The sequence below is a fragment of the Octodon degus genome, unplaced genomic scaffold, assembly GCF_000260255.1.
Source record: "Octodon degus isolate 3935 unplaced genomic scaffold, OctDeg1.0 scaffold00009, whole genome shotgun sequence".
Taxonomy (NCBI): domain Eukaryota; kingdom Metazoa; phylum Chordata; class Mammalia; order Rodentia; family Octodontidae; genus Octodon; species Octodon degus.
In genome coordinates this window covers 25,999,023-26,008,608 of record NW_004524585.1, presented here as the reverse complement: position 1 = coordinate 26,008,608, position 9,586 = coordinate 25,999,023, and the positions used below count along the sequence as shown (strand labels likewise).

Genomic DNA, 9,586 nt, shown 5'->3' with positions numbered 1-9,586 from the left:
AAATGAGCTTTCTGATGGTTGATAGTCATCCTTAAAGATATAGAATATGCTAATTTTTTATACTGTTATTAAATAAAATCAAACTTCAGAAGAGGTTCTAGGGACAAGAAAAACAAAATGTAGCAGGATTATATTGTTACAATGTTGCATATGGTTTCATTTCTAAATTTCTGTGTAAAAATGTGTAATTGTTTTTTAACACTTAATAGGGATTTAAATTTTAGAACATCCATGGTTGTTGGAAAATAGCAGTTCCATTTTATGTCTAAGGTATATGGTATCCAGACAGATAGTGGTGTTAAGCTTAACTGCCTCTCTTATAGGATAATAATATCATTAAACTTCTCTTCTGGATGGTTAACAACTAAAGCTTGCAGACCAAAAATTAGACAGAATGATGGGCTAAAAAGATAGCCAATATTTTGGCCTTAGCCCTTCAAGATCCATGAGGACTCAGGACATAAGCGAACCTCTGCTGTGACATCCTGTAACTCAGTGGGGTCCCAAATTTTCTGATCAATGAGATTATGGGGCCATAGAGGAAAATGATCAACAATGCGTAGTGTTCCTAAGGAGAGTCACTTAGAGAGAAAAAATTCTCTCAGGCTTTCTCAGAGGGCAAATTGGTCAAGCAATGGCCATGACTTATCCAGTTGGCTGACACTGACAAAAGATCCACAAGGTACTGTACATGCTTCCAGGGTAAATCTTGAGGGGATTTGACTGAACTTATCAGATAGCAAAAGTTACATTTTAGTTATATAGGTCTTACTTTAACTTGGTCTTAACCAACCAGCAGAAAAGTGTAATCATGAGGTATAAAAAGCAAAGCTATATTAATATGCTGAGCTGTAAAAGGCTCAAGTCAACAATTTCTGACTTTGCTATTTGTGCTAATAACTCACTACTATTATGGACTACTGGACTATATTGGACTATTGGACTATATTGCTGAATTCAAGTACCTACAGTATTTGGACTGGCATATGAAAAGGTCCTTTAAAGACTTCCACAAATACAGCTTCTCTAGCATCTCTGACAAAACAAAACAAAAAAAGGGATATGAATAATGACTGTTTTGTTGTGGAAAAAATACATATATGTATGTGCAAGATAGGATAGATATATAGCTACTTTCTCTTAGTTCAATGAGAAGAAAAGTTTGTACTAATGTTGTTTACACAAGATATTATGTTTGCATCTTGTCTTCTGAATAACTACTGTTAAGACAACAATATGCAACATATTAATTATTGTAACTATCCTACTAACCTGTTTTGAAATTGTTTCATTGCTATTTTATCTTTTTTTTCTCATTAAAATGAATAAAACAAAAAGAAAAAGAGGAGGTTCTTATCATGACAGACTAGAGGCAAACAGCATCACAGGCTGCTCCAGGGATTGAAATAATACATTAGCAGGTGTGCAGGTTCCCTAAAGGGAGGGGCTGCAGAAGAAATTGCAGGGAAACCTTTTTTTTTTTTTTTTGTCTCGCTCAGCCTAGCCCAAGTGTGGGGCTGGCACAGCGTGTAGTGATGGGGTCGAACCTCGGTCTCCTGCAACTTGCTAAGCTTTCCTAAGCAGGCACTTTAGACCATTGAGCTATCTTACCGGACCCTGCAGGGCAACTCTGGGGAGTCGGGGAAACAAATGAAGAGACCGAGGTTTTTTTTTTTTTTTTTTTTTTTTTTTTTTTTTTTTTTTTTTTTTTTTTTTTTTGTGTACGAGGAATGGAACTAAGGACTTTGTGCTTGCCGGACAACTGCTGTGCTGCTGGCCCTATTTTGAACAAAAGGAAAAATAACAGAAATAGCACCAATTCTAGACGCATGGCAGCTCTGTAGGAGGGCAACCTCCCTTTCGTTCTGCTAAGAGTCCCATGTACTCAAGAATTGGACTCTGTTATTGGAAAAATATGCAGGCTGAGCAGATGGAAAACTGAGTTCTACATAAAACTGAGTTCTGATCGGATGTGGAGGAGTTCCCAGCGGCTTCAGGGAGTGTAATCCCGGGGAACCAGTCCCAGAAGTATCTCATTGTTCTGAGGCGTTGCTTGGAAGAACTGCTGAAACCCGTTTTTGTTTGTGTTTCCAGCATTCAGCGGCTACTTCTCCTTTGGAACTCTGAAGGCATCCACCCTGAGTTTCACTGGGACTAGTATAACTGCGACTGTGATACAGACCCGCTAAGAATTCTGGGTTGTAGGACATGGTCTGCACAGAGTGGAGGGAAATGCGAGCTGATAGAGAGTGGAGAGCTGCGGCACCTTCCACTAACATCGGAATGGCTTTTCAACACTGAGCCAGGGAAAGAGACAAGCAGCTGTGTGTGTACTCATGAGAAGGTAAGATGGGGGCGTGGCGGCTGAGATCAATGGGAAAGCTTGAGCCCTCGGTGTCACAGGACCGCACAGCCCCAAGGATCTGGCGGCCTTCGTCCTGGGCAGACACATCTATATTCCTCACGGTGTGCGCTGGCGCTGCTTAACCAATCACTAGCCACGCTTCCAAGTGCACAAACTGGGACTCGCAGGTCTTGTGTCTGCTACCCAGAATTCTACGGGTTGGGCAAATGAGAGGCATGGTGGGTGACTGCACCTCTGGCCATACACCGCAAGAGAGGAAGAAGTCAAAAGAATGACAACGCGAGGGCCATATGTGCCAATTCCCCACAATAAAGGTGCTCATTACGTATTGCATACACACACACACACACACACACACACACACACACACACACACAAAACAAAACACCCCCCCCCCCCAAAACAGAGATTGTAGGTGTGAATTTGCTTCATTATGGAAACTTAACCTTAGCACTCAGCTGTAAACCAAGAGAGGCGCAGTGGGCCTAGACGACGCCCTCATCAGGCTGGCCTACTGAGTTGGAGCTGAGAAGCTCTTTGAACTGAAAAAGCATTTAATAGTCCTCTTAATACTGAGGAGATTCCAATAATGTCTGGGAAAGAAATGTCTTCAGTTTAAATATTTTTACAAACAGATTTTTTTTTTGTTAGATTCTGCTTTGCTTCTGCTATGCTATCTCTTGTTTTGTTTTCCCTCATTAATGGTTTTCATATTGTTATCTAATTTTAGGCCTTCAAAAATATTTTTTTTAACTCAGAAGGCTGAGGCAGAAGGATCAGTTGAGTTCAAGTCCTATTTGGGCTACACAAAATGAGTTCAAGGCCAGTCGAAATTGCATAAGGAGATTCTGTCTCAAAAAGAAAATAAAAAATCGTTTTTTCTTTAACAATTTTTGTTATGTGTATGTTTACAGTACAAGCAGTTTACAATGATCTTGGGGAGTGCATGTGTATATATTATACTTCTTTTTAAACTCCCTTTCCCTTTCTTTCTCCCTCCCATATCTTCCTGTAGTTGCCCTTTTCCCATTTTATTTTGTTGATCTGTAAAACTTAGTTTATGTTCATGGCATACAATGCCTACACTGATCGAGGTTACTGGGCTCTTGAACATGGCCTGTCTGTGTTCTGCTTGCTTCCCCATCCCTCGTCTCTTAGCCCTCACCCTTGGCCCCTGGGGCCCTTCTACCTTGGCTTCTTCTACCCTTCCCTAACCCTTCCTTTTCTATTCTCTGTGTTTCCACTTTGCCTTACTCAAGTGAGAAATACCAGGTGGTATTTAGGCTTGTGTGTCTGGTGTATTTCACTCAAAATGATATTTTCCGAGGGCATCCATTTGCCTACAAATGTCTTAAGTTTGTCTTTCTTTGTAGTCAAGTAGAATTATACTGTACGTAGCTAGCACATTTTCTTTATCCAGTTGTACACAGACCCCTCTCGGGATTTAGCCATTTCAGATTGTGTCACTATAGACACTGCTCAGGACGTACTGCTGTAGTGTGATGTCTTACGCTTGCGGAGAAGATGTGTATCAGGGAATAGATGCTTCATACGGAACCTCTAATTTTAATTTTTTTGAGAAATCTCCATACTGATTTCCATAATGACTATACTAGTGTACATTCTCACCACCCATGTAGGAGAGTTCTATCAAATACTACTAGGAATAAAATAATAGAAAAACCTAACAGTATTAATTGGTGACTTCACTATTATATTCTTACAAAAAGGTATTCAGACAAAAGTGTTGAAAATACACTTCACAGTAAACAAAAACTTTAAAAAATCTTTTATATATTTGGTTCAGGTTCTTATTATGCAGGTCAGACTCCTAGAGATCCTCCTGTCTCAGCCCTCCCAGCACCGAGATTATAGGTGTATGCCACCATGCCTGATTTTGGGCCAACAAACTATGCCATACCAGTGATCCAAAACTGGGTCCTTGCACTTTGCCAGACAAGCACTTAGCATGCCAAATTATGTCCCCAGCCCAACACTTACATTTTTAATTAAACTTTTTCTTGTAATAAAATACATATGGCATCACTCTACCATTGTAACCATTTTTAACTACATGTGCACTTCAATGGCATTATATAAATTTACATTATTGTGCACCTTTGCCACTATCTTCAGCTCTTTCTTTTTTCTAAACTAAACTCTGAATCCATTAGATAATAGTTCTTTTTTTTTTTAGTGACGTTCTACTGGCAATCACCACTCTCCTCTCCAACTCTATTAACTTGAAAACTGCAGCTAGCTCAAGAAAGGAAACCAACAACATAATTTTCCTTTATTTATTCACTTTTCTTATGCAGCACAACATTCTCAAGGCCCATCCTAGATATAGAATGTGTCAAAATTTCCTTCCATTTTAAGGCTAATATTTAATTGTATCATCACACCATATTTTATTAATCCACTCTTCAGAAGATGAGCATTTGGGTTTCTTCAGGTTTTGGCAGTTGTGAAAAATACTTTTGGCAACATAGCATACTAACACCTCTTTGAAGCTCTGATTTTGATTATGTTGGAGAGACACCAGTAAGTGAAATTTCTATATCATGTAGTAATTTTATAGCAAATTTTTGAGGAATAGCCATATTGTTTTATTCTCTCCTGAGCAATGTAGAAAGTTTCTAATTTTGCCACATCCTTGCCAAAAGTTGTTGCTATTGTTTTTTTAATAGACAGTGACATTCTGAGGGAAATAAAGTGGTAGTTCACTATACTTTTGATTTGCATTTCTCCAATAATTCATTGTGCTTATTCCTTTTCTCTCTTTCTCTCTCTCTCCCTTGAAGACATATATGTTAAAGCATGTACCCATCCTTTCATCAGGTTGTGTTATTTGTTATCACGTTGTTGGAGGTTTTCTGGACATGGATTCCTTTTTGCTTATACAATTTGCAGAAATGTCTTCCATTCATTATTTTCTATTTTCATGTTAATTTATGTCTTTGATACGTAAATCTTTTAATTTTGACAAACCTAATTTATAATAATGTGTTCCTTATGCTTTTATTGTCGTATCCAATAACTCATTAGCAAATCCAACATTGTGGATCTTTTCTCCAAGTTTACTTCTAAGAGTTTTATAGTTTTTAGCTTTTTGTATTTATCTGTACATTTTGAGTTAATTTTTCTTATATGGAAAAGGTAAGGTATTAAAGTTTTATTTATATAAAAACATAGATACTCAGACTTGTAATAATGAATCCTAAATTGGTAAATTTCTTTCTGTTTGGTAGTAGCATATGGATTTATTTATTTTGGTTGTTGTTTCTTTTTACTTTAATTCCTTCATTCTTGGTTTTAAAACTAATGATTTCCTTGTGAAAGGGACAACAGACACTGTGAAAGGGAAAAAAATTATTTAACAGCAAAGAAAAATTGGGATGAGAAGGACCAAAGAAGGGGGAAGGATGTATCTGTGCATGTATACAGGGTAATTTGGATATTTTTTTTTCCAGGTTTTCTGGCTACATTTATTCAACGGAAAATAAAGTCCTCCAACTTTACTGTGCTGGCTGACCACATCCACGACCAAATCCGCCTCTAAGCTGGAATGCAGCGGCTGAACCGGCCCGGCCTGGGCCTTCTTATGGGCTCTGGACGGCGCGGCATTGTGTCTGTGGGCGTCTCTGCTGGCCTCCCCGCACGTGAGCCCCACGGACCGCTCCATCTGCACCCCTTTGGGCAGGGGTCTGCCTGTCTCAGGCCGGCTGCGGCGCAGAGTAGCAGGCACGATCTCCGGGGGCACGTGGAGGTAGTCACGGAGATGCCGGATGCCCGCGATGGTAAGGTACCAGTAGGAGTGTCTGCAGGCAACTGTTCCTTCACGTAACCTCGGAAATTGAGAGACTGCACAGCTTTCATGACGCGAAGGTTGGGCACATTCTTGTCTGCCAGCTCCTGGTGCTTGGGCACATAGATGTCTTTCTTGGCCACCATCTCCCCCTCCTTAGAAAGGAGCTCATAAATGGCGATCCAGTTCTTCTTGGGCATCAACATCGCGACGGCTGTACAGTCCCAGGCCGAGGCTGGAGAGGAAGGAATTTGGATAATTGTGCTCCTGATTTCTGCTGATCTTTTTAAAGGAGCAGTTATTGCTTAAGTGTTTTTCTATTCTTTTTTCCCCTCTTTTAATTTCATATACCTTTTTTTTTTTTTTAAACCAATCTTGCACATTTCTATCTGGTAGCCTAGACAACTAATCTGAAGATAACATCATGCAATACAACAACCATTGTTTAATATCTATCACTATAGTGAAGTTGTGCATCATTTCTAATGCTAGTTTTTAAAAATTTCTATTTTGTATTCTTTTAAGAAAACTAATGGTTTCCTTATGAGATAAATTACTAAGTTAAAATTTAGATACTTGCACTATATGAATTACAAGATTATTTCTACTTCTAGTATTTCAAGCTTTATTTTCTTATTTGGTAATTCTCATTGATATCTGTTGCAATAATTGTCTTTTAGAGTTTTACTAGAAGAAAACCTTTTATTACAAAAATGTAAAGCTACTTTTCCCCCACAGCTAGTGCTCCTAGATACTTTTTCATATATTCTGGCAATTGGCATGGAAGCAATTTCTATCTGTGTAGTTATATATTTATCTGGAGAGGACTTTCAGAACTTAGTCAATGACCTGTGGGGAGACTGTTTGGAGACTTACTTTACAGCATTATTTCAGTAGGAGTTCAGAGAACAACTTTAAGAAGAGGGACAGAGTTGAAGTTCCTGAAAAGCAAGAAAAAAACATGAAAAGTAATAGAGGGCCAAGGCTTTGTATTTAAAAAATTCTTGAATTAAACTACTACTCAAAAATTAGAGTTTGATTGGTAAGATGTGGCAGTTCTGAATGAGAGATGACAGAGATCCACCTCACGTGGGCTGTTGGCTTTTACTTGAGGGAAGCAGGCAAGCACTGCATGGTTTTGACTTCAGTTAGAAAGAATCAATCCTGCTGCTTCTGTGTTGGAAAGAAAAAAGAGAAAATTGTGGAAACAGTGAAGTCCATTGAAAACCTAATGTAGTAATCTTGGTAAGAGATGGCTTGGGTCAGGAGGTAAAGGGAGGATGATGAAAATCCATAAGTTTTCACATATATGTAAAGATAAAGCCAGCGAAGGAACTTTGGAGAGGAAGAAATGGGCTATGGGAAGCTCCAATGTCCATACGTAGTCAAAGAGGAGAGGCCAGTCAGATAGTGTGAATACTAGGTAGGGGGTCAGAAAAGAGACCAACATTAGGTGTACAAATGTAGGAATTGTTGGCATAAAATAAAAAGGAAAATGAAGGGAGAGTGTGTAAATAGAAAAAAAAGGGCCAAAGATTGTGCCTTGAGGTAGCTAACATTGAACTTCTTGAAAAGTAGAAGAAATCAACTGAGAAGTAATCTCCTAAAGTAGGAGACCATGTAAGTGAAAATTTCACTCTAGATAAGAAGTGAGGAAAGTATACCTGTATTTTAATCAGTTTGGACTGTAATAACAGAAGTAGGTGGTATAAAACAGCAAATTTATTTCGCATAACTGTGGGTGAGGGAAGTGTGAGTTATGGGCAAGAATTGTCATATTTTTGTGAAGGTTCATTTCTAGGTCCAGATTGACAATTAACTTCCTATTTCATCCTTCCATGGGACACAATAGGGTAGTGACAGCATAATGACAGAGCTCACTAGGATCATTTTGTAAGGACATGAATCTCATTCAGGAGAATGCCTATGACCAAAAAGATTCACCTGCTAGTACGGTCCCATTGCTGACTAGATGATCAACATATAAATTATAGGGGAAGAAAAACATTGAGTCCATAATAGTAAGAGAAACTTCTATTTAGTGCTATACATAAAATTTAACTGCAAGGAGGGGAAGGATTGTGAAACAATAAGAATAAGCAACTCTTTTAATATACTTTGTTACCGAAGAGCAAAAGGTAGGTGAGTAGCTGATGTGGAAATGAAAGCAGGCACTTATTTTAAAGATTAAAGAAGTAAAAGCCACAGTCCTAGCCCAGGTCCGATGAGGGTGTTGGAGAGCTTCCTGCTACCCTGCGCTGGCAGGAACAGTCCCAGCCCAGGCACAGTGTGGACTGGACCCTCTCCCAAACCCTTGGGCCATCCCCCACCATGCCGAAGCACCTCCCCCACCACGCCCGCTGAGTAGGAGTCTCTGCCGTGCCGGGTACGCCCAACCCAGTCCTAGTCCAGGCCTGGTGAGTATGTGGGAGAGCTTCTTCTTCCCCCTACTTCAAATTGCCCCCTCCAGGCACAGCTCAGGCCTGGCATACACACCTGGGGTGTAATCCTGCACCTGCAATCCTTGCAGAGAGTGTAGAGGATAGATTCACCCAGCTAGTCAGGAGCAGAACATCATGCCACAGGGGCACAACAGGTTCAGCCTCAAGGGCAGCAGTGGGAAGGAGCTGAGAAAAGCAACCAGACACAAACCAGACACAGCTGGATAAGTCCAAACTTTGTATAGCTGCACCTGAACTTCAGTACGTGCAAAGGTTATAACTACAGCAAAGCTCTACAACAAAGGTCAGAAGACAGTGCTACACAAAATGATGAGAAGGAACAAAATGCAACCTCAGAACTCAAGCCCACTAGTAACAAGTGCAGAGGACAATGACACAGAGAAAAATGGAAATCACACACCTGAAAGCAATGAATCAACAGCTTATGAAATAAAGAAACAGCTGAAGAAAGATATAGAGGACCTCTGATTGGAAATAAAAAAAGAAATCCCTGAATTAATAACATCTGCACTAAAGAATCAAATGCAGAAACATATGGAAGAAACACAGTGCCCACCTAGAACAAGTGCGGAGGACACTAGCTCGGCTCAAATGCATGAATTGATAGCCTCGATAGTAAATAAGCAACAGAAGAAAAACATACAGGAAATCAGAGCACAATTCTTTTCTGAAATAAAAAAAGAACTCTCAGAACTCATAGCATCTGAAGTAAAGAAGCAATTACAGAAACATAGGCAGGAAACCCAATCTGAAAAAAACACTGCACTAAAAGAATTTCTAACTGCTTCTAAAGAAGATATTGATAAACAAATAAAGCAGATTAGAAAAATGACGGATTTGTTGAATGAGCAATATAGGAAATAAATAGATCGCATGAAGCAAAGTCAAAGAGATATAGAGGAAATGAAACTCTCAATCACAAGCTTGCAAAACCGTTTAAGTGAATGTGAA

At 39.4% G+C, this 9,586-nt stretch overlaps 1 pseudogene; it reads right to left on the bottom strand.

Moving 5' to 3' along the window:
* Positions 1-5,883: 5,883 nt before the first annotated feature.
* Positions 5,884-6,395, bottom strand: LOC101583953 (annotated as a pseudogene).
* Between the last annotated feature and the right edge of the window lie 3,191 nt (positions 6,396-9,586).